Source organism: Diceros bicornis, chromosome 17 (genome assembly GCF_020826845.1).
Source record: "Diceros bicornis minor isolate mBicDic1 chromosome 17, mDicBic1.mat.cur, whole genome shotgun sequence".
NCBI lineage: Eukaryota > Metazoa > Chordata > Mammalia > Perissodactyla > Rhinocerotidae > Diceros > Diceros bicornis.
The window spans coordinates 61,942,681-61,965,292 of record NC_080756.1 but is presented as its reverse complement, the minus strand read 5'-3'; the positions used below and the strand labels follow the sequence as shown (position 1 = coordinate 61,965,292).

At 51.5% G+C, this 22,612-nt stretch overlaps 1 protein-coding gene and 1 long non-coding RNA gene across 2 annotated transcripts in view; one reads left to right on the top strand and one right to left on the bottom strand.

Annotated features, from left to right (window-relative positions):
* Positions 1-10,279: 10,279 nt before the first annotated feature.
* On the bottom strand, positions 10,280-13,642 carry LOC131416488 (uncharacterized). Its single transcript, XR_009222600.1, has 3 exons — positions 13,156-13,642; positions 12,414-12,589; positions 10,280-10,920 (listed from the first exon to the last, which is right to left on the bottom strand). It is a non-coding gene; the product is annotated as an uncharacterized LOC131416488 (long non-coding RNA).
* Positions 13,643-14,132: 490 nt separating this feature from the next.
* The window catches only part of BID (BH3 interacting domain death agonist), a 44,662-nt gene continuing 36,182 nt past the window's right edge, over positions 14,133-22,612 (top strand). Inside the window, exon 1 of the mRNA XM_058559160.1 lies at positions 14,133-14,231. The gene's annotated coding sequence lies outside the window, so the exon portion shown is untranslated. The remainder of the gene's footprint in view (positions 14,232-22,612) is intronic.

The following is a 22,612-nucleotide window of genomic DNA, read 5'->3' as shown; positions in this document are numbered from 1 at the left end:
TTGGGGAGAAAAAGGGAAAAAAAAAAAAAAAGGAGGAGGATTGGCAATAGATATTAGCTCAGGGCCGGTCTTCCTCAGCAAAAAGAGGAGGATTAGCACAGATGTTAGCTCAGGGCTGATCTTCCTCACAAAGAAATAAAAAATAAAAAAAAAGAGGTGGAGATGGGTGAAGAACTTAGTGCTAAAGCAAGTGGAAGCGAGGGAACAATGTCTGCCCCCCCCAAACCCCATACCTTCCTCCTCCCTGGAGAGGAATTCTCCCAGGACCCCGGGGAGAGCTAAGAGGCCGCTCTCTGTGGACCGGGCCATGACAGCAGCAGGTGGGAAGAACTGCCACCCTGTCCGGTGGGCTGGTGGCCAGGAAGGATGCTGAGGAGCCCCCTCCAGCTGAGGTGGGGACTGCGCCCTGGACCTGGCAACTGAGGAGCTCTTAGGCATAAACCAGAAGGTGCCCAAGAAATGACCTTGGCTTTGAGAGCTAAGCAGTGAGTTCAGCCAGGGAAGGGAGCCCGTGGCCGCTGTGTTGTCTAGAAGCTGGTTTTCAACGCACAGTGAACAGCGTATGTAGGCTCCCCCTTGAAATGGGAAAATAACATTCACTTCCTGCCCTCATAAAGTGGTTGTGGGGCTGAAAAGAGATCAGAGATACTGTGTGCTCTGAATTTTCTGGGTGTGGGTGCTGTGTCTGTCCCTCTGTGGCTGCTGAGTCACGCTGGCCACCAGAGCCACACATGGGTGACCCCCCTCCAGGCTGAACCTGGGCCCCTGCCCACAAGCAGAAGTGCCGAGTTCCAGGAGACGGGGGAGCTGCTCCCGCCCCAGCGCCTGTGACAGAAACTGGCAGCAGCTGCTCAAGGCTGGTTTCCGGGAAACTGATGACACTTGAAGCTCAGCACAGCGTTTGTAGGAAAGGAGGGAAGCCACAGGGTGGATTGGACGTGGGGGAAGTCCGACAGAGGAGTGAAGAGCCAGAAACTTCAGGTAAGGTGAGGCATGAGGCTCCTGGCCTTCATGATTCAGACCCGACGTGTTCTTCACCTGCCCCAGGTCCAGCTCTGGTGTGCAGGAGGCTACAGCAGCAAGAGTCGAGGGCCCTCCCCACAAGGGACGCAAGTTCCACAACAGCACCCACTCACTCCGCCACGTGGCATTCTTGATCTGTGAGCAGAATTCCAGACACTGTGATCTGCTCTCTCTTTCTAACATCCCTCCCTGTAACAAGTCACCATGTAAAACATAAAGCCAATCACAGCCGGGCCCCCGCCCCCACCCCACGCCAGGACCCCCACTCCCTTCCTTTGGCTTGGTGTGATTCAGCCCACATCCAAAGAGCCGACTTCAGAAAGGGCAGGGGCAAGACCAAGGGGAGCATGGGGAGCCCATGGCTGGCCAGTCCTGGTCAGATGCTGGAGGACCCAGCTCTTTGGCAGAGTCAGCCCACTCCCCCGGAAATTCCCACCTGCCTCTTCCCCTGGAGTCCATTTTGGCCACAGCCATAGTCTGGGAGGGGACAATTCTGGTTTTCTAGCCACTCGGGCCTTGGGAGTCAGCCCTCTGAAAGTCACTCTGCTTTGATTCCCTGGGTGGGGGCCTCTGTGGCAACTGCTGCTTGTTGGTCCCAGATCGAAAGGTCCAGGGGAAAAGGTGCTTAAGGTAACACTGGAAACTCCAGACCGGGCAGTTAGCTTAGTGCGGGCACTGAGTCGCAGCTGGGTCAGAGCCAGCCTCACAGCTTCCTCAGGGCCGCACCTGCTGACACACCCCAGGCCGGGCTGGGGGCTCCGGGTGCAGCTTCCAGCTCCGACAGCTCACCTGTGCAGTGCCATCGTGATCTTGGGTATGAACGGAAGTTTTGCCCCACAGGCCCTGGTCCTGGATTAAGCCATCTTCCCCTCTCCTCCAGCAGGATTTGTTCTCTTGCCTCTCTCTAGATTCTCCTGCCTTCCAAAACACACCTGTCCTTCAAGGCCCAGAGCTTGGACTCTGTCTTGGTGGGAAAGCACGTCAGAGGTGGGGAGCCGGTCCACCCACCCACCAGGCAGGGATCCCTTCCTTCCTGGGCATCTCGTCTGTAGCTCCCAGCCCCGTGTCATCCCTCCGTATCAGCCATCCTTCCCCTGCCTCCGAGCTCTCTCTTCCAGGCCCCCTTGTGCCCCAGCTGGCCTCTCACAGCAGCACCAGACCCCCTTCTTGGTTCCTGGGTGTCAGCCCGGTGTCCACCTGAGACGGTCAGCCACTGGCCTCACTCTTCTTTTGGATCCCAGGGCAGAGTCCTGCGTCAGACAGAGGAGGAGCTCTGAGGTGCTCACTCACATAGGTCTTGGGGGATCCTGAGGTATTGGGAAATAAGCCACCGTGCTCTTCTGCCCTCTGTTAGTTTGGCTGTTGGCTTAGAGAGCCCTTGAGGGCCATGTCCCAACTCCTGTCACATGGTGAGCAAATACAGAGAATTGACTGTGCACCCGGTACTCTGCAGGGCCAGGGCCCCTCTGCTGCCCCTACAAGATGGTCCACCTTCACCTCCTCCCACCAGCCCAGGTCCCAGCAGGAATGTAGTGTCGGTTTCTATCCTGAGGTAGGGGGATGGGGGTGGCCAGGATGGAAGAAGTCTTGACTCCCCAAATCAGGAGTCAGCTGGGTGCACTCCAGCCATCAGCTTTCATGAGCATTGCAGAGGGACAGAAGTGGCATTTGTGGGCTTGGGGAAACTCTGACCCTAAGACTGGCACATCTGAAGAGGCTAGGGATAGGGTGCTTGGGGAAGTGGGCGCCAGAAAGTAGGGTGTGAGCCCATCTGCCTTCCAGGGCCCCCACTCCACCTGCGTTTGACTCTGGGGGAAGTCAGAGGCCTCGCCTCTTGCAGTGTGAGGGGACAAGATGACCGACTTAGTCAACACACACCTAGCAAGGTGTTTGGCACCAGGGACCAACTGTGGACAAGGCAGCCACGGCCCTGCCCTTTCAGAGCTCAGCTGACAACGAGGCTCAGGGGTGCTGGCCCTTCCACACCCCGCCTCCTTCCTCCTGTCGGTTTCCCAGGAGCACCTGAGGTCGACTGAGAGCCCAGAGGCAATGCTGGCACCAACCCTGTGGGGAAATGACAGACACCTGGGGAAGAAGTTCATTCTCAAGTCCAGATGTGTGTGATGGAAGCAACTGAGGGGCAGACGGGGAGGGGCCGTGGAGGCAGGCCAGGAGGTGCCAAGCGGAGGAAGGGGATGGGGGGCGAGGAGGCAATCCCTGTCCTCTCCTCTCTTCCTCTCCCTGCCCCTTCACAAGCCCCAGGTATTGAGCTCCTACCCCTGAACCGCCTCCCACACCCTGACCTCTGACTCCAGCCAGCCACCCTCACGCGGCACAGAACTGCGTGGGAGCCTCTGGAGGGCCTGCCCAGCATTAATAACAACAGCCGTTCACTGAGAGCTCACCGGGCACCAGACACTGGGCCCAAGACCTCCACGTATTGCATTTATTCAGATTACAGCTTTGAAGCATGTGGTATCATTTCCTTTTACAGACTAGGAGGTAGGAACTCAGGACACTCGCTCTGGGCCCCAGGCTGGGGTGAGCCGGTGGCCAGCTTTCCTGGGGGTAGCCACTGGCCTCCCAGGTTGCAAACCCAGGATTGTCAATGACCTCACGCCAGGTTTCCATGTGCTCCTAAGCACTTGCCTTGCTCATTCTGACTTGATGCCCGACACACGCTGTTCGCCCTGCTTTCCATTTAACAGGTAGTGAGTGGAGCACGGACTCTGTACCAGTCACTGTGTTCAGAGGCGTTCTCCTTCTACCATTATTATCCCATTTTATTGATGAGAAAACTGAGCCTCAGACCAACTATGTATCCTATCCAGGGCCACAGGGCTGGCGAGGAACAGAGCTAAGAAAACAAGCTGCGAAGGCTGAGCTCTTGTCCACGGCACTGGAGACCTCCCCACCTGCCCAGGCCCTCCATCCACACGCCCCCTCCCCACTCCAATGCCCAAAGCCTCTGGTGACTTGCTGACTCCTCAGTGCCCTCCTGTCTCCTGCGAGTTCAGAGTTCACCATGGTTCCCTGTACTTGTGCTGGTCCCCAGCCCAGCAAAGTGACTACTAAGCTAAGCTGATGGTCCCTCTACCCTCCCAGTTTGGCCTCTCTTCCCGCTTTCCTCCTCCCAGTGCACTCTCTCCTCCTGGCTGTCCATCTAAACCTGTCCTCTGGGATGGGTTAGAAACTCTTTCACATTTATATGAAGAATAAAAACCCATGAATAGCTACAAGAATTGTAGAGAGGTTGCCTTAACTACAGTAAGACCTAAGCAAGGCCACGGGAATAAGAACAGAACAGTGTGGGGAGAAGGCCCAGTGGACCAATGGGGCCGAACAGAGCCCTCCGAGGCAGGGAGACCCAGGCCATGGTTGAGGACATCGCAATCAACAGGAAAGATGAATTGTTTTGCAAATGGCGTTTGGAAAATGGGCTCACCATATAAAGAAAAAGAAAATTGGTTTCCTATGTAACACCACATATAAAGATGAACTTGGGATGAATTAAGGACCAACATGTAAAAAATAAAACTACACATTTGTAAAGTAGAAAAAATATAAAAGAATATCTTTGTCACCTATAGAGTAAAGGACTTTTTTTTCCAGTTTTATTGAGACATAATTGACATATAACATTGTATTAGTTTTAAGTGTACCAAAAAATGATTTAATATATGTATATATTGTGAAATAATCACCGCAAGTTTAGTTAACATCCATCACCTCACATAGTTACAGTTTTTTTTCTTGTGATGAGAACTTTTAAGATCTACTCTGTTAGCAACTTTCAAATATACAATACAGTATTATTAACTATAGTCACCACGCTGTACATTACATCCCCAGGACTTATTTATCATATAACTGGAAGTTTGTACCTGTTGACCCCCTTCACCCATTTTGCCCACCATCCACCCCCTGCCTCTGGCAACCACCCGTCTGTTCTCTGTAGCGTTGAGTTTGGGTTTGTTTAGATTCCTCACATAAGTGAGATCATACAGTATTTATATTTCTGTCTGACATTCCATCTAGCATAATGCCCTCAGAGTCAATCCATGTTGTTGCAAGCATCAGGATTTGCTTCTTTTTTATGGCTGAGGAACATTCCATTTTACATATATACCACATCTTCTTTATCCACAACCTAAGTGGACACTTAGGTTGCTTCCATGTCTTGGCTATTGTAAATAATGCCGCAATGAACATGGGAGTGCAGATCTCTCTTCAATATAGTGTTTTCATTTCCTTCAGATAAATACCCAGCAGTGGAATTGCTGGATCATATGGTATTTCTATTTTTAATTTTTTGAGGAATCTCCTTACTGTTTTCCATAATGACTGTACCGGTTTACATTCCCACCAACAGTGCACAAGGGTTCCCTTTCCTCCACATCCTCACCAACACTTTTTGCTTCTTGCCTTTTTGATGATAGCCATTCTGACAGGTGTGAGGTGATATCTCGTGGTTTTGATTTGCATTTCCCTGATGATTAGTGATGTTGAGCATTTTTTCATGTACCTGTTGGCCGTTTGTCTTTTTTGGAAAAATGTCTATTCAAGTCCTCTGTCCATTTTTAATCAGGTTGTTTTTTTGCTATTGAGTTGTATGAATTCTTTATATATTTTGAATATTAACCTCTTGTCAGATATATGATTTGCAAATATTTTCTCCCATTCAGTAGGTCGCCTTTTCATTTTATTGATGGTTCCTTTGCCATGCAGAAGCTTTTTAGTTTGATGCAGTCCCACTTGTATGTTTTTGCTTTTGTTGCTTTTGCTTTTGGTGTCAAATTCAAAAAATCATCACCAGGACCAATGTCAAGGAGCACATTCCCTATGTTTTCTTTTAGGAGTTTCACAGTTTTAGGTCTTACATTCAAGTTTTTAATCCATTTTGAGTTAATTTTTGTGTATGGTGTAAGGTAGTGGTTCAGTTTCATTGTTTTGCACGTGGCTGTCCAGTTTTCCCAACACTATTTATTGAAGAGAGTGTCCTTTCCCCATTGTATGTTCTTGGCTCCTTTGTCATAAATTAATTGACCACATATGTGTGGCTTTATTTCTGGGGTCTATTCTGTTCCCTTGATCTATGTGTCTGCTTTTATGTCAATGCCATCATCTGTGCCATCACTATAGCTTTGTAGTATGGTTTGAAATCAGAGAGAGGGACGCCTCCAGCTTTGTTCTTCTTTCTCAGGATCACTTTGGCTATTTGGGATCTTTTGTGGTTCCATACAAATTTTTGGACTGATTTCTATTTCTGTAAAAAATGCTGTTGGGATTTTGATAGAGATTGCATTGAATCTGTACGTTGCTTTCGGTAGTATAGATATTTTAACAATATTAAGTCTTCCAATCCATGAACATGGGATATCTTTCTGTTTATTTGTGTCTCCTTCCATTTCTTTCATCAATGTCTTACAGTTTTCAAGGTACAGATCTTTCACCTCCTTGGTTAAGTTTATTCCTAGATATTTTATTCTACATATTTACATTCTCAAAATGTAAAAAATAAAACCACAAATTTGTAAAATAGAAAAAAATATGGGAGAATATCTTTGTGACCTATGGAGGAAAGGACTTAACCCATATTTCAGACTATACGGGGAGAAATGGATGAATTTGAGAATTGTATTTAATACTGGATACCATGGACAAAGTTAACAGGCCAAGAACAGATTGAAAGAAGATATTTGCAATGTCTAAAACCAACAAGGGGTCTATTATCTAGAATATCTGGCGAAATCCTACAAACTAGTAAGAAAAGGACAAGAACCCAATGGATAAATGGGCAAGGGAGCTAAACAGGTAAATTACAGATGAGTGTGGCCGAGACAATGGTGTGGGTCCCTGTGACCCCACAGCATCTCCTCTTCCTGGGCACACAGGAACTACATTTCCCGGCTTCCTCTGTAGCTATGTTAGGATCATGCTGTAGGCTCTCCATGGGAGATGTGAGTGGGAAGGCTGTGTGGCTTCTGCTCTGCATCAATTAAGAGTGAGCTCTGCACACTCTGCATCTTCACCATTGGAAGTGAGAAACTCATGACTTCCTCACGACACGCTACTCAGATCTTCCTTCGACAAAGAACTTGCTCTTCAGCTGCGAGGAATGCAGGTAGCTCCAGCTGGATGGCCTTCAGAATCTGCCACAGAGGCCATGCACTTCCCTGGCAATGAATAAACATGGCGGGGGCCCTGGGTTCCGTCCATTTCTCCTCTAACAGGCATTCTTTGTTCTGGAGCTCCCCGTTGGCATGGTTGTGACCTTATCAGAACTGCTTCATGGTCTGTCCAATTCTGCCTCCTCCTCTCTTTCCTTTCACAGTATTCAGACCTGCACTGTGACCTGAAGGCTTTCCCTGTCCAGTCCTCCTCCTTCCTCTTTTATCTTTCATAGACATTATCTTCCCCCCCAAAAATTTCTTGTTCTTCTATCTGTTTCAGTATCTGCTTACTGGGTGATGCAAACTGACACTTCTATCCTATCCTGAACAAGGATGCTCAAATTCATTGCTTATCATGGAAATGCAAAAACAAAATAACATTGAGATATTTTATACCTATCAAACTGGCAAAAGTTAGGAACCTAGATCATGCCAAGTGTTGGTGAGGATGGAGAGAAACAGGGGCAGCAGGCCCTGTCGATGGGAATGTAGAGAAGGGCAACCACCAGGGAGAGCAGCTGGGGGTACATGGTCAGCTTACCCAGATGCCCACCCTAAGACCAGTAATTCTGTTCCTAGATCTCTCTAAAAATTCTCATTCAGCTTCATAGGGGCCATGTTTGAGGATGTTCATTTGAGTGTTATCTGTCATGGCAGCAAGTTGGAGGCAATCTGGAGTTCTGTATTTAGGGGAGCAGATGGGCAAAATGTGGGGGATGCCCACAATGGAGTAACACACACAGCAACATAGAGGGATCATGCAAACACAGTGCTGGGTGAGGCAAAAACACAATGAGATACAACACAACAAGGACAGAACAACAGTCTACTTTTTACAAGACTTTACACAGATGAGTGATATATAATGCACAGATTATGATGGCTGCCTCTGAAGGGAGGGGGAGGGAGTAGGAAAGGGAAAAAAAGAGAATAAATAAATAAAAAACAACACACGGGAGGGACTGATGAGGATAGTGTGCTAAGAACTGAGGAGCATGATTCATCGAATCCCCTGCACTCGAGATTTTTATAAAAGAAGAATAAAAGGAAAATATGAATTTTTTCACTCTAAAGCATAAATAAATGACTTTTAAAGCAAGCTTGCTTAGTTCATTAAGTCCCTAAGTTCGTATATCCTCAGCTGGAGATGTGCTTGTTGGGATGAATCCAAGTCCAGGCTGGGCTGGGGAAGGGAAGCCGACAGGCTGCTCTCAGACCCCCAAGATGTGCCATCTAGAGGGCAGCGTGTCTTCCTCTGATTCCACAGGAGATGGAGTGGGTATTATTTGGTTCATCTTCCCCAAACCGATGTCCAGCCATGAGTTGTCCTCACACAGAGATACCTTAGGCATCTGGATGTCAGATGTCAGAACCCTCAATTCTCCACACTCAGCCTTGAACATGGAGGAGTATAAAGCGGGCTCCACAGAGAGCTGTCACCAAGCGCCTCCCTTTGCCTGTAGGGGCACCCTCTTGCCAGTATTGTGGCCTCACACAGGTGCAGGGGTCTGAGGCTGGGGGTCCAGGCCTGGTTTGGTTTTCCTGTGAGCCTGGGTCTGGGTGTGAGTACGACCTGGCCCAGGGCCAGAGCCTGGAAAGGCCAGGTCATAACAGGAGGTCAGGGAGGCCCATACCACACCCCTAAGTCGGCTGTCCCCTGGGCCTGTTGGAAACAGCCTGCGAGGAGGGGCTTAAGGCACAGAGACCTGAAAAGGAGGGAAAGATTTGAATTTTGCTTAAAAAAAAAGGGAAAGCCTTGCCCTTGACCTGGGGGCAGGACAAGCCAGGTGTGAGACCTCCCCAGGACTGGGAGAGGAAGCTCACCTGGTAAAGAACACAGACAGTCAAGAGAAAGAAGCCCAGCCCCTCTGCCTGGCTGCAGGTGACTCACAGTGGAAGGTGGCTGTAGGAGTCGCTAGGGCTGCCAGAACAAAGGACCACGGTGACTTAAAGGACAGAAATCAATTTTCTCACAGTTCTGGAAGCCGGAAGTCCAAGATCAAGGTGTTGGCAGGGGTGGTTTCTCCTGAGGCCTCTCTCCTTGGCTTGTCAATGGCCGTCTTCCTGCTGTGTCCTCACATGGACTTCCCTCTGTGCGTGTCTTTGTCCTAACCTCTTCCCATAAGGCCACCAGTCATACTGGATTAGGGGCCACCCCAATGACCTCATTTAACCTTAATTATCTTTTTAAAGGCCCTATCTCCAAATACAGACACATTCTGAGGGACTGGGGGTTAGAGCTTCAACACCTGAATTTAGGGAGGACACAATTCAGCCCAAAACGATGAGTTTTAAAGATTTTATTTATTTATTTATTTTCCCCCAAAGCCATAGTAGATAGTTGTATGTCACAGTTGCACATCCTTCTAGTTGCTGTATGTGGGACGCGGCCTCAGCATGGCCAGAGAAGCGGTGCGTCGGTGCACGCCCGGGATCCGAACCCCGGCCACCAGCAGCTGAGCGCACACACTTAACCGCCAAGCCACGGAGCCGGCCCAAAACAATGAGTTTTAGAAACAGTCTTTTAGAAACTGGGCTCCTTACAGATGTTTTTGAAAATGCCAGCATCTTTCTATTGCAATAAAAGGAACTTAGGAAGGGGTGGGGGTCTCACAGGAGGAGAGGCCAGCAGGGGGAGGCGACAGTGAGAAACCTCAGGGAAGGGGCGCTGAGGTCAGCTTCTGACTGCCCCCATCAGCTACACCCTCTCGGGAAACCTCACTGGGTTTTGTGTTCTGTTTTCATTACTAAGAGCATCATTCTCTCTCGTTTGTTTATTTATATCTGCATTTATTGTTTCATTTTTTAATTAAGGTATAATTTTACAAACAGTAGAATTCGCCTTGCAGTGTGCAGTTCTGTGAATTTTGACAAAAGTCTACGGTCATGTCACACCCACTACAAGCAGGAAATAGAAGAATACCATCCCTGCCTGAATTCCCGGGTTCCCTCATAGTCCCTGCCCCTCCTGTCTCCGACAGCCTCACATCTGTTTTCTGAGCCTAGAGTTTTGTCTTTGCAAGAAGCATCATTCTTTCTTAATTTACAAACAATGCTGACAAATTTTAAAGCCCAAAGCATAACAGAAGCAGCAAATTAGAACCGGGGGTGGGGGGGGATGGGGGGATGGGGGGGTGGAGCAGCTTGCAGAAAGCTGAAGAGGAGATGCAAAGACTGGGAGCCAACTGGACGTGTTTAGGATGAAATCCCAGCTCCTCACCCAGGCTCCCGAGCCTCCCTGCCATCACCCTGCACCCTCCTCCCCTCACCTTCTGTGCACCCACTACCTCAAGTGCCTTCCCGCCTTGGGGCGCTTGCAGTAGATGCTTCCTGTGTCCAGAATGCTCTTTGCCTCATCACATCTGGTCCCTTTTTGACTTTCAGCCAAAAGGCGATATCAATTTAGATATCGCCTCCTTAGATGACTAGAGCCACTAGCCACCCAGTGGGTTGCCTGCCCTCCCAGCACCCTGTTTAGTCTTCTGCACAGCACCTACCCCGACCTGATGCTTTTCTTGTTCACACATTCATTCTGTCTGTTGAGCACCCAGGAGGACTGGGCACTGCTTTGGGCAACAAGGCAAGAGCTTGAATTAAACAAGTCCCTGTCCAGTGAGATGAGATGGTCCAACACAAACAAGCAATCCCGTGGTATTTCAGGCTGTGAGATGTGCTGTGGAGGAGGACGAAGCCAGGCCCAGGGAAAGCAGAGAGGCCGTTGGGGCTGAAGGAGAATTACAAGCGGACAGTGTTAGGTTTTGAGCTTAGAGAGGGGACAGATCACGTAGGACTTTGCAGGCTATTGAAAAGACCTTGGGGAACTGTAACCACAGGCCGATAAGGACCAGTTCAGCTGACCCCATCTTATCCACAGGTAATTCAGAGTGGTTTTTCAGGATCTAAGGGTTCCCCCCTTGTCCAGTTCAGGCTGGCTGAGACCACCACCACCAACCCATCAACTGGGCCTGCGCAGATGCCTGATAAGTGACCCTTTTGACGTCAAAGGGCTGAAAACTCCACCCTCAGATCATGGTAACAGCCGCCATTTTGTGAAGACGCGTCCTATGAAGAGGCATGCAGCTTGACTACGCTTGCGCAGTTCATCAATTACCTCACCTCTCCCTACCTCCAATCATCTAGCTCCACACTTCAGACCGCCGTGCCCTTCATCCCATACATTGTGCCCCTAGCCCTGAGCCCTGGACCGGGGAGACAGATGTGAGAGCGTATGCCCCTGTCTCCTTGCAGATTGATCTCACAATAAAGCTGTTTTCTTTTCCCAAAAGGTGATGCCGTAATAATTGGCTCTTTATGTGCATCGGGCAAGAGAACCCCAATTTTGTGTGGTAACAAAACCATAGAGGATTTTAAAGGGGAGTGACATCATCTAACCTTATATAAAAGGAGAAAGAATGTAGGGAGCCAAGGCAGGAGTGAGAGGACCTGTCAGGAGGCCATTGCAAAAGTGAAGGGAGACGGTGCTGCACCAGGGTGCTGGTGGTGCAGCAGGTGAGTCAGCAGAGCCAACCCACTGCTGGTAACCACCATATTTGGGGCTGCATGGATTGGTGAGCAGATGGGGAACACAGTAGTGCTGCCTGGAGCCACAGCTGCACTTCACAGCACAGGAAGCAGTGTTTGTAATCATGATCCCGAGGCATGGAAAAAATGAAATTACAGGGGCTGGCCCCGTGGTGTAGCAGTTAAGTGCCTGGGCTCTGCTGCTGGCGGCCAAGTCAGATCCTGGGTGCACACTGACACACCACTTGTCAGGCCATGCTGTGGTGGCGTCCCATATAAATTGTGGAGGAAGATGGGCACAGATGTTAGCCCAGGGCCAGTCTTCCTCAGCAAAAAGAGGAGGATTGGCACGGATGTTCGCTGAGGGCTAATCTTCCTCACAAAAAAAAAAAAAGAAATTATATTTAGAGTCCTGTTTAAGAAGGCAGAGAATGATGTCATCCATCATTCAAAGTTTAGGAATCAGAAGCAATGAGAGTAACAGAAGTGAGTGGTGTTGCGGTTGGAAGGACTGCTAGTTAAATGCCATCGTTAGATGTTAGACTCTTCCTGACAAGAATATGCAGTGAGAGCCTGGGAACAGCTTCTTGCGGAGCATGATTTGGCCTGACTGGTCCACATATGGTACCTGAAATGCATTTATGGTCCTAGAAATGTACTTACGGTACCAGAGTGCTGATGCCAAAAGTGACTTACAGCTTATGTGGGCTGGCCTCTCCTGCCCCAGTGGGGAGTATCTGTCCTGGGCGCAGCACAGCTCCAACTCCAGCCTGGCCTGCATCTTCCTCAGAGGACAGCGTTGAGCTGGGACCACTGCTGGGTCATTTGATCTTCAGACATCTTAATGAGGGTTGTCCCCTTCACACCAGCCACTGTAGGAGGAAATATACTTATTAGAATGAACTGCTTTTGCTCAAAATTTCTAGATTATCCCCTTTGACACCACCTTCAGAGCCAATTTAAACTGCACATAAAAACCAGAGATCTTATTTAAACTTAGGTGTGAGATAAAGTTGGACTCTCTTGAAGTAGAAATTGGTATGCTCCATGCTTTCTCTGTAGAATTATGAAATTCATCTCTCTCTCCCTTTTGCTGTGGCTGCCAGGAACCTCAGAGACAACCCCCTTTAAAAATATTACTTGCTATTTACACTTGACTCACTTGGATATGCAACTCTGAGAAAGGAATCAACTTGAAATATAGATAATACTGCCTAAATCTGACGAACTATTCCCTTATGTGAGGTTTATTGCAATAGTTTTTAGTCATTGTAAAATTACTGCCACAGCCATTTAAGAAAAATTGGAAAATACAAAAAAGTAGAAAGTAGAAATTTAATCTAATTTAGTTATTTTAATGTAACCACGTGATGGTTTTTGGTTAGATTTCCTTCCTGTCTTTTTCTTCTTCTTTTTTAAAATTCACTTCTAGTCCTACCTTCAGGTGTGCCACTTCCTCGATCCCATCAGCGTCCTTCTCCTTTCCGGGAACGTGTTCTCATTTCTGTTTCTCTTTCGCAGGCGTCACGTATGTTTCTCCCTGGCGTGGCCGCGCCGCCGCGCTGTGGGGCTACGTGGGCGCAGGGACTGCTGAGTGGCTTCATCAGACCGGATCCTACCTGGGTCCGTTAGGACTGAGAATTGCCACCCCGAGGCTATTCTGAAAACAGCCCGGGAGGATTCCGAAAGGAATTATCCCTGCACGTGTGGAATAGTGGCCAGCCTTCCGGGACGACTGCCTTGACAAGGAACCCATCTGAGGGTGCAAATCCTGGTCTGTTGGGAATAAAGCCGACGCCGTCTTCTGTATTATCGGCTCGTCTGCCGGCTCCAGGCGCCCCGGCTTTGGGAGCAGCGCGGTGGCGGGTCCCGATGGCTCCCCGGTCCCCCGCCCCTTTCTGGGAGTCTCGGTCCCGGCCGGCGGCGGGCGGGGGCGGTGGGGGGCGGGCCCGGCCTGCGGTGGGCGGGGCGGGGCGGCGCAGGACGGGGGTGGCCCCGGCGGTGATGGGCGGGGCTCGGGGTGGGCGGGGCGGGGGCGGGCCCGTTGGTGGCGGCGGGCGGGGCGGGGCGGCGCAGGACGGGGGTGGCCCCGGCGGTGATGGGCGGGGCTCGGGGTGGGCGGGGCGGGGGCGGGCCCGTTGGTGGCGGTGGGCGGGGCGGGGCGGCGCAGGACGGGGGTGGCCCCGGCGGCGATGGGCGGGGGCTCGGGGTGGGCGGGGCGGGGGCGGGCCCGTTGGTGGCGGTGGGCGGGGCGGGGCGGCGCAGGACGGGGGTGGCCCCGGCGGTGATGGGCGGGGCTCGGGGTGGGCGGGGCGGGGGGGGCGGGCCCGTTGGTGGCGGTGGGCGGGGCGGTGGGCGGGGCGGCGGGGCGGGCCCGGCGGTGCGGGCGGGAACTAGAGGAAGTTGCGAGCGGCGGCTGCGTCCTCCGCGCTCCGCGGCCTGGTCTCCCCGTCAGGTTGTCTGTCTCCGCCGCGCCCGCGCCGCCCCTGCCGGGCTCCCGCGGCTGGCGGGTGGGTGAGTAGCCGCCTGCGTCCCGCCCCGGCGTCGAGCCCTGCGCCCTCGTGGGGTCTGCGCGGAGGTGCAAGTTCAGGAGTCCCCGCCGCCGTCCCAGCCCTCCCAGGCGGGTCCCGGACGCCCGCGCCCTGGGGTGGGGGCCCGACGACGGGAGGGGACGCGCGGCCGGAAGGGGCCACCCCGCCCCCTCCCGCCGGGCCCCTCGGGTCCCGCGGCCCACACGCCGCCGCAGCTTCGCCCCTGGGAGCCCGCGCGCGGCTCCGTGCTTCCCGCCCTCCGCCCGGCGGGCTCCCGGGGGGGAGGGCCTTTGTCGTCTCCTCCCCCCGTGAGCCTCGGGTTTGGCGGGCGGTCTCTGGGGCCTGGGCCGGGGCGTAGGGAGGGGCGGTGAGGACTTAGCCAGCCGGCGGGTCCGTGGACGGTTGGTTGTTACACGGGGGCTGCCGGGTCCAGCTCCTGAGATGAGAAAACACACGAGAAGGGCCGGCCTCAGGTCACACACCTGTTCAGCGTCACATCTGGAACCCAAATCCAGACGCAGACCTTGGACTCTGGTCTAGGGCACTTTCCCCGACACCTGCTTACACCTGCCTCGGTGTGGCTAGAGTGCATCTGTTAGAAATTATGTGCAAATACTCGCTGGTGGTAGAAATCGGTTTGTTGAATGACTCAGTGACCCCAGGGAACCCTTGGGGAGCCTTGAAACCCTCAGCCACCAAGTGGCTGGGCTAGCAGGGGTTCATTTATTTGTTCATCCAACAAATAGGAATGAGCAGTCAGTCCTGAGATTATGGTGGGACAGTGGTGGTGGCAGTGAGGGATGGGCTTGAGGAACACAGCTAAGGCTTTCTGAGATTGGAGTGGTCTTCATCTGGTGGGCCTGGGAGTCGGTGAGGACAGGGCCCAGCACAGGGCGCCCCCACCTTTTCAGGCAGCTGCCTGATTCCACCCCAAGCTTGCCTGCCTTTCCTGCAAGTCTTATCTGCTCCCTCAAGCCTTGCTCATGGCATCTCAGTGGCCTTTCTATGCAAGGGAGCTGGGGGAGCTGCAGAAGGATGTGGTTTTTCCACATTCCATCTCCACCCATCTGGGGCACATGGCTTGCCCAGGGAAGCTCTGAGGGTGGGCAGGCTCTCCCGGGCCTGGTCTGTACCATCATGGTGCAGACCCTGAGCCAGGGCCCCACTGGGAGTCATTGATGACTTCTTGGAAGAGAATCTGCTGTGGGAGCTGGGAGGAAAGAGGGCGGAGGAATCCTCTCCTTTTAAAAGTTTAGGTGGGCAGACCTCTAGTGAGACCTCGTTGGGAAGAGGACACTGCCAAGCCTCTACTTGCCACCCAGAGTATGTGCTCTCCTGTCCCTCCTGCCTGGGGAGGGAAGAGGTGCAGGGCCAGCACCGGCAGGCCTCGTGCAGCCCTTCATCGCTGGGTTGAAAGGCAGGCGTCTCATGGGCTTCCTTGAGCACCTGGGGTGTCTGTGCTGTGCTGGGCACAGGGGCTTCCTGAGGGACAGGGTGCTGTCTCGTGAGAGTGGAGGCGTGAGAATGGCAGCTGTGACGTGTTGGGATGCAGGCTTCAGCAGTGTTTGGTGCAAAGAGCTGTGGGAACATGGGGTGGGTTGCGGTCTGAGGAGGTTAGGCTATCTGAGGTGGACTCTGAAGGATGCACAGGAGCTTGCCAATAGAGAAGTTGGGAAAGTGCACTGAGGGCCGCACAGGGAATGCTGGGGGAGGGGTACCCAGGTGGGAAAGGAGTGTACCTAGTTGGGAAGGGGCCTTGCATGCCCTGCTCCGAGGCCTTGCCCAGGAAAGCTCACAGCCTTAGCTGACCTGGGGAGACTAATTGGAGGAACTGGAGGTTCCGCTCATTTGCAAGTGAGAATAGCCTGTCTAGGAGCCCTGCCAGGCCCCTGGACTCAGAAGGAGGGATGAGGGCATCGGAGTAGGATGGGTTTTGGATGACAGAGCCTTCCAGGGCAGGAGTCTTGGCCTTACAGAAGGGCAGCGAACGATATTCCAGCTGTTCTCTTTCAGAGTGGAGGACGGGGCACTGGGACAGGAGGTTGTAACGCTGTCGGTTTTCAAGGCTGAGCAGCCATCCTGATCAAGGACTTTGTGCGTCTTGGTGGTGGTACCTGGGATGCTGGCTCTGTCCTGTTAGCCCATGAGAATCCTCCCCCTAGAGCTGTGGCCACTGCACGTGCTTTCTGTGGTTATGCCTCTGGTGACCATTTGCCAGGGTTGGGCTTGGAGTGCCCTGGCTGCCAGCTGTCCACCCACTGGGCCTCCCACGCATAGGATCTGATTAGCAGCACCTTGGCTGCCACACCTCATTGGGCACCCCAGATGCCCCACAGATCCTTGCCCAAAGCTCCTGACAGGTCTGAAAAAGACAGCTGCTTGAGGGTGGTGACGGTCAGCCATAACAGTCGAGCTCACTGTGTGCCAGATACACACGGAGAGAACTTCATGTGTATTAGTTAGCTCATTTGGACATCACAGTAATCATAGACTAGGTCCCCATTCTTCAGATGGGGAAACTGAGGCATGGAGAGGTTAAGTAACTTGTCCAGGGTCACAACCAAGAGTCAGACTCCAGAGTCCCAGCCCTAACCATTATCCTACACTACCTGGATTTCCAGGCCTCTCACTGCCCCATTTCCCAGATGCGGCCGGCCCATCCGCCTCTGCAACCCCGCACCTGTTAGACAGCAAAGTGGCAGGATCAGAGAGCTCAACCATGGCCTTTCTGCCGATTCCCAGCCCTTGTAGGCAGCCAGGCGACGAGGAGGCTAGTGATGTGTGTGGGAGAGGGTGCAGCTTCAGGGGGCAGTGCCATGGAACCTCTCGGTGGGATTTTTCCCCAAGAACCATCCCCTGCAGGCTCCCCAGCCCCCCACCCCTGACTCAGCCCTTTTTCCCTCCTTCCCCTCCTCTTCCTGCCTGGGCTGATCAAAATGGGGAAGTTTCAAATGAAAGGCCAACACATCATCTGGATGAACCACAAAACAACCATTTCTGGAGTTCTGCCTTGCAAATCGAGTTCTTTGTTGGCTTTTGGGTATTTGTGTCCAGGGTCCTAGAAGCCATCAACTTAGAAAATGAGGAAGTGGTTTGTTTTAAATTACCTCTCCCCTCAGTAATCCCATCAGCTTGGCAGTGGTGGAGGTGGGCGCTCAGAGGTGGGGCTTTAAAAGGGGAATGGCTTTAAAGACTCAGCACCTGCTGAGTCTAGACTGGGCTTAAAAGGGGGCTGGTGACCTTCAGGCACACACAGGAACTGCACTGCCACTGCCCTGGGGGCCCGGGAGGCGTATGCCCCAGTGGAAGGGTGGGCAGGCCCAGGAGTGGGGCTGCCACCACACGGAGGGAGGTGTCAGGACCTGGACAAGATCCCCAGCCTGCAGTTACCAAGCTCCCGCCATGCTGATGGCTGTGCTGACCCGGTGGGGCAGGTCAGCGTTGACCTTATGTGCTTAACAAAACTCTTTCTTCAGAGGAAGGGAAGTGCTGTGGCCTGGGGCAGGGGCAGGCCTGTCTTTGGTGTTCCAAATGCAGTGTGGGGGCGGCAGGTCCAACTTGCTGCATCTCCCGGTGCTGGTCCCCTGTGGTCCCTTGGCCCTAAGTTTTTTTCTGAGGCCAGGGGTAAGTGTTGCTGTACTTCTGTTAGTGGGCATCTCTGCCCCTGTGTTTGGTTTAACTTACATAACTGTATATCTAATTCTCATATGAACTCTGTGAAGTTCTGCAGATGTGAAACATCGACAGTGGGGGTGTTTCTCACATCTTAGCTCATGTCTGGACTAGGGTTCAGGTGGCCGCAGCCCGGGTCCAGGACTGGGCCACGACCCGGGCTCCTGCTCAGATCTCCACCCCCACCCCCCATACACAGAGTGAAGGGTAAGACATCTGAGTGCCATGGCATGTTGGGCGCCCTCCCTGTTGTCTCGTCTGATCCCATGAGGCAGGGGGTGTCCCTTTTTACAGATGGGGAAAGCGAAAGCACGGGGAGGTCCAGAGCCACGTCCGACCCTCCACCTGTCCACCTTCAGAGGATGCCCTCGGGACTAGGGGTGCATGGACCTCTTAGAATGCTGCTGGGCCCTGGAGACTTTATTTTCTGGGATTTAGATCTGTTTCTCCAGGGAGAGCCAGCTGAAGTCAGAGCTGGGGGAACTGGAGTTTAGTTAGGGGCTGGGGGCAGCAGGAGAACAGCACGGGGATGGGGAGTCAGTGCCAGGGAGGTGAGATGGGGGAAGGGGTGGCGGGGGGGTGGAGACGGGGCTGAGGCATGAAGGCATCTGGCAGTAAGTGCAGGAGGGTGACCTGGAGCCCAGTAACTCTGGTCCCAGGAGAATAAAACCAGGCCTGAGCATTAGCTCACCAGCAGCCCCTCAGCATTAGCAGTAGTTCCTATTAAAGGAGTTGCCATCTGGGAAGTCAGATCTGTGTCAGAAGGGGCTGAGAGAGGCTCCCACATCAGCAGGCATCTCCTGGGGTTGGGAAGGAGGAGGCCACCTGTGGGGTTCACTTGGGGGAACCCTGAGCTTTGGGTGCTGACTTGGTGGGGGGTCACCACGTTTGGGACTGCCCCCCACTTCTGGGCCCAGCTGCCTCTGTGTGTCGTGGCAGGGGTGGGTGGGGGGTGAGGGGGAGTAGAGGGACCACAGCCAGGCTCAGCGCCACCGGGGGATGGTGGAATCCAGGCTGGCCCTGCTGTGGTTGAGATGATAAACTGTTGTTGACTGGAACCTCCAGGAACTTTCTAGCAGGCATTTCCTCATTCTGCCCCGGAGAGGGTGGATGTGGGGCTGTGAGTCTGGGAGGTTGGCCTTGGGGGCAGGGGCCTGAGACTGGGGGATAGCTCAGCCTTGAGGAGGATGCCTCTCTACAGCCGCCATACCTGCCTAGCCTGGCGAATGTCTCCATTCCTTTGTTACACCCTAACTCTGAGACCACCTGGCCCCCAGGTGTCCACCACTTCTCAAAAGACCTTGTTTTCTCTCCAGGATATCTCCTGGGAAGCTCGGTGACATCTAACCTCCCGAATTCTTACCTGGCTGACCAGGGAGCTGAGTCCAGGGCCCTTGTTGGTCACTGCATTTCACTGGGGTGGCACTTGGTGTGTAAAATGATTGCGCTGTGTCTTTTCACACACCAGCAGCCTGCACTGTTCTCCCAAATGCAGGTTATCATCGCCTTTCATAGATTTTTCCTGCCAGAACCTGGGAGGCAGGAGGACTGTTGTTGCCCACGGAGGGCCCTTCTGTCCACACCTGCTGGCGCCCTTGCCCTCCTGCTCCATCAGCCCCACCTGGCAGCTCTGGCCCAGAAGGGCTGTGTGGGAGCGGCCCCAGGGTGGCGGTGGTCCTGGGGCCCTGACTGGCTGTGGTGACATCCCTTTTCTTCTCCATGACTAGGCTCTAAGGGGAGGATGGCTGTGGAGTGTTGAAGGGACAGGCTGTGGGACAGTCCAAGGCCAGCCTAGACACTTCGGAGTAGCTCCTGGGATACCTGTCTCCCTCCGTGCTGGCCCATCTTGCCCTGCCCATGTGACAGATCTTTCAGGAGCCCAGGGCCTGGGCAGGTGAGGGAAGCAGGAGACTCTGGGCCGTGGGACGTCTGGCACCCGGGGTGATCGATTCTCGAGCACCTGGCTGGAGCAGCATGTATGAGGCCCCTTGTATGAGGGCCTGAGTTATCTGGAAAAGGGGATCCCACCTCTTCATACCGCCCTCCCTCCAGCTGCCTATTTTTGTGTGTGTGTGTGTGTGTGTGTGTGAGGAAGATTGGCCCTGAGCTAACATCCATTGCCAATCCTCCTCTTTTTGCTGAGGAAGATTGGCCCTGGGCTAACATCGGTGCCCATCTTCCTCTACTTTATATGGGACGCTGCCACAGCACAGCTTAATGAGTGGTGCGTAGGTCCGCGCCTGGGATCTGAACCTGTGAATCCCAGGCCGCCAGAGGGCGCGCTTAACTGCTACGTGACCGGCCAGCCCCGAGCTGCCTTTTTTTCTTAACCACTTTATTGAGATATTTCACATACCATAAGATTCACCAAGTTGTGCAACCATCACCACAATCTAATTTTAGAACATTTTAACGCCCCTAAAAGAAACTGCATACACGTTATCAGCCGCTCTCCAGTTCCCATATGCCGCAGCTGTAGGCAACCCTGATCTACTTTCTGTCTCTATGGATTTGCCTATTCTGGGAAGTTCATATAAATGGAATCCTATGATATGTGGCCTTTTGTGCCTGGCATCTTTCTCTTAGCATAACGTTCTCAAGGTTCATCAATGTTGTAGTATATATCAGAACTCCATTCCGTTTTATGGCCACATAATATCTATTGTAATGAATATACCACATTTTGTGTATTGATTCATTAGTTGAATGTTGGGGTTATTTCTACTTTTTAACTGTTATGGATAATACTGCTATGAACATTCACATACAAATTTTTCTTTGGAGATTTGTTTTCATTTCTCTAGGAGTGGAATTGCTGTTTAATTGTTTGAACAACTGCCAACTGTTTTCTAGAAGAGAATCATATTACATTCCCACCAGCAATATGTGGGGGTTCATTCCATTTTCTCCACATCCTTGCTGCCACTAGCCTAGCCGTCCTAGTGGGTGTGAAGTGGTATCTCGCTGTGGTTTTGATTAGCATTTCTGTAATGGCTAATAACGTTGAGCACTTTTTCATGTGCTTTTTGGCCATTTGTATATCTTCTTTGGATCCTATTTAAATCTTTTGCTCAATTTTTAATTGGCTTGTCTTTTTATTATTGAGTTATAAAATTCTTTATATACAGTATTCTGGATACAAGTCCCTTGTCAGATAAATGATTTTCAAATATTTTCTCTCTTTCTGTGGGTTGTCTTTTCTCTTTCTTAATGGTATCTTTTGAAGCACAAAATTTTTTAATTTTCAAGGAGTCCAATTTATCTGTTTTTTTTCCTTGTGTCACTTGTTCTTTTGGTGTTGTGTCTAAGAAATCATTGCCTGACCCAAGGAAGTTTTGAAGTGATGAAGTTTTCTTCCTGTGTTCTCTCCTAAGGGTTATATAGTTCTAGCTCTTACATTTAGGTCTATGATCTATTTAGAGTTAATTTGGGTGCATGATGGGAGGTGGAGCCCAAATTCATACACTTGCTTGTGGATATCCAGTTGTCCCAGCACTGTTTCTTACTCTGGTCTTGGCCCCTTTGTGAAAGATCAATTAACTGTACATCTTAGGGTTTATTTATGTACTGTCATTTCTAACCCATTGATCTATGTGTTTATCCTTTGCCGGTACCACACTGTCTTGATTACTGTAGCTTAGAAATGTGGGAGATCAAAATTGGCCACCCTGAAATATGTCCCTTTACCTTGATTATTTTCTCTGATGGACATTTGACCTCCCCTACTAACTGCCTAAATAATTTAACATAGAAGACCTGTTTCAGGAAGGAGCCACTATCATATGATGGCTGTAATAGAATGTAAAATAGATGCTACAATAGGAAAGGCACCAACAAGCCCATCTTATCAAAAATTCTGTCTCTCCCAGGCCACATTCTCTAGGTGGCCCTGCAAAGAGTGGCCAGACAAACATTTACATTTTTAAGAGAAATCTCCATTTGTAAAGGTATCTCACTCTCTGTACTGGGAAGATGGGGGATGACCTCATCTCTAGAAACTTATCAGTGTGGAAGGGGAGGCCTTAAATCTGCATAATAACCATACTCTTGTTTACTGTGTGTTTCTGGCAATCTCCCATAACTGACGCCCCCCACCCCCAACATCCTCCTTTGTCTTTAGCTGAAGATGGTATTTAAGATGAGAAACTCCACCATTTTGATGAGAAACTCAGTTTCCCTGGTTTCTCCCGGGTATACATGTTATGAAACTTTGATTTTCTCCTGCTAACCTGTCTTTTAATTATTTGGCTAGCCATAAAAACCTTCAGGGAAAGGGCGGAGGGGGATTCTCCCCCTTCCCCAACAGTAATAAGTTTTGGAATCAAGAAGTGTGAGTCCACTGACATTGTTCTTTTTCAAGATTGGCTATTCTGTGTCCCTTGCATTTCCATAGGAATTATGGGAACCATTTGTCACTTTCTGCAAAAAAACCAGCTGGGAGTTTGAGAGGAATTACATTTAATCTGAGGGTCCATTTGGGGAGTATTGCCATCTTCACAATATTAAGTCTCCAGTTCATGAACATGAGATGTCTTTCCATTTATTTAGATCTTTACTTTCTTCTAATGATATTTGTAGTTTTCAGTGTACAGGTCTTACACTTCTTCTGTTAAATGTATTCCTAATTATTTATTTTTCTTGATGCCATTATAAATGGAATTGTGTTCTTAATTTCATTTTTGGGTTGTTTGT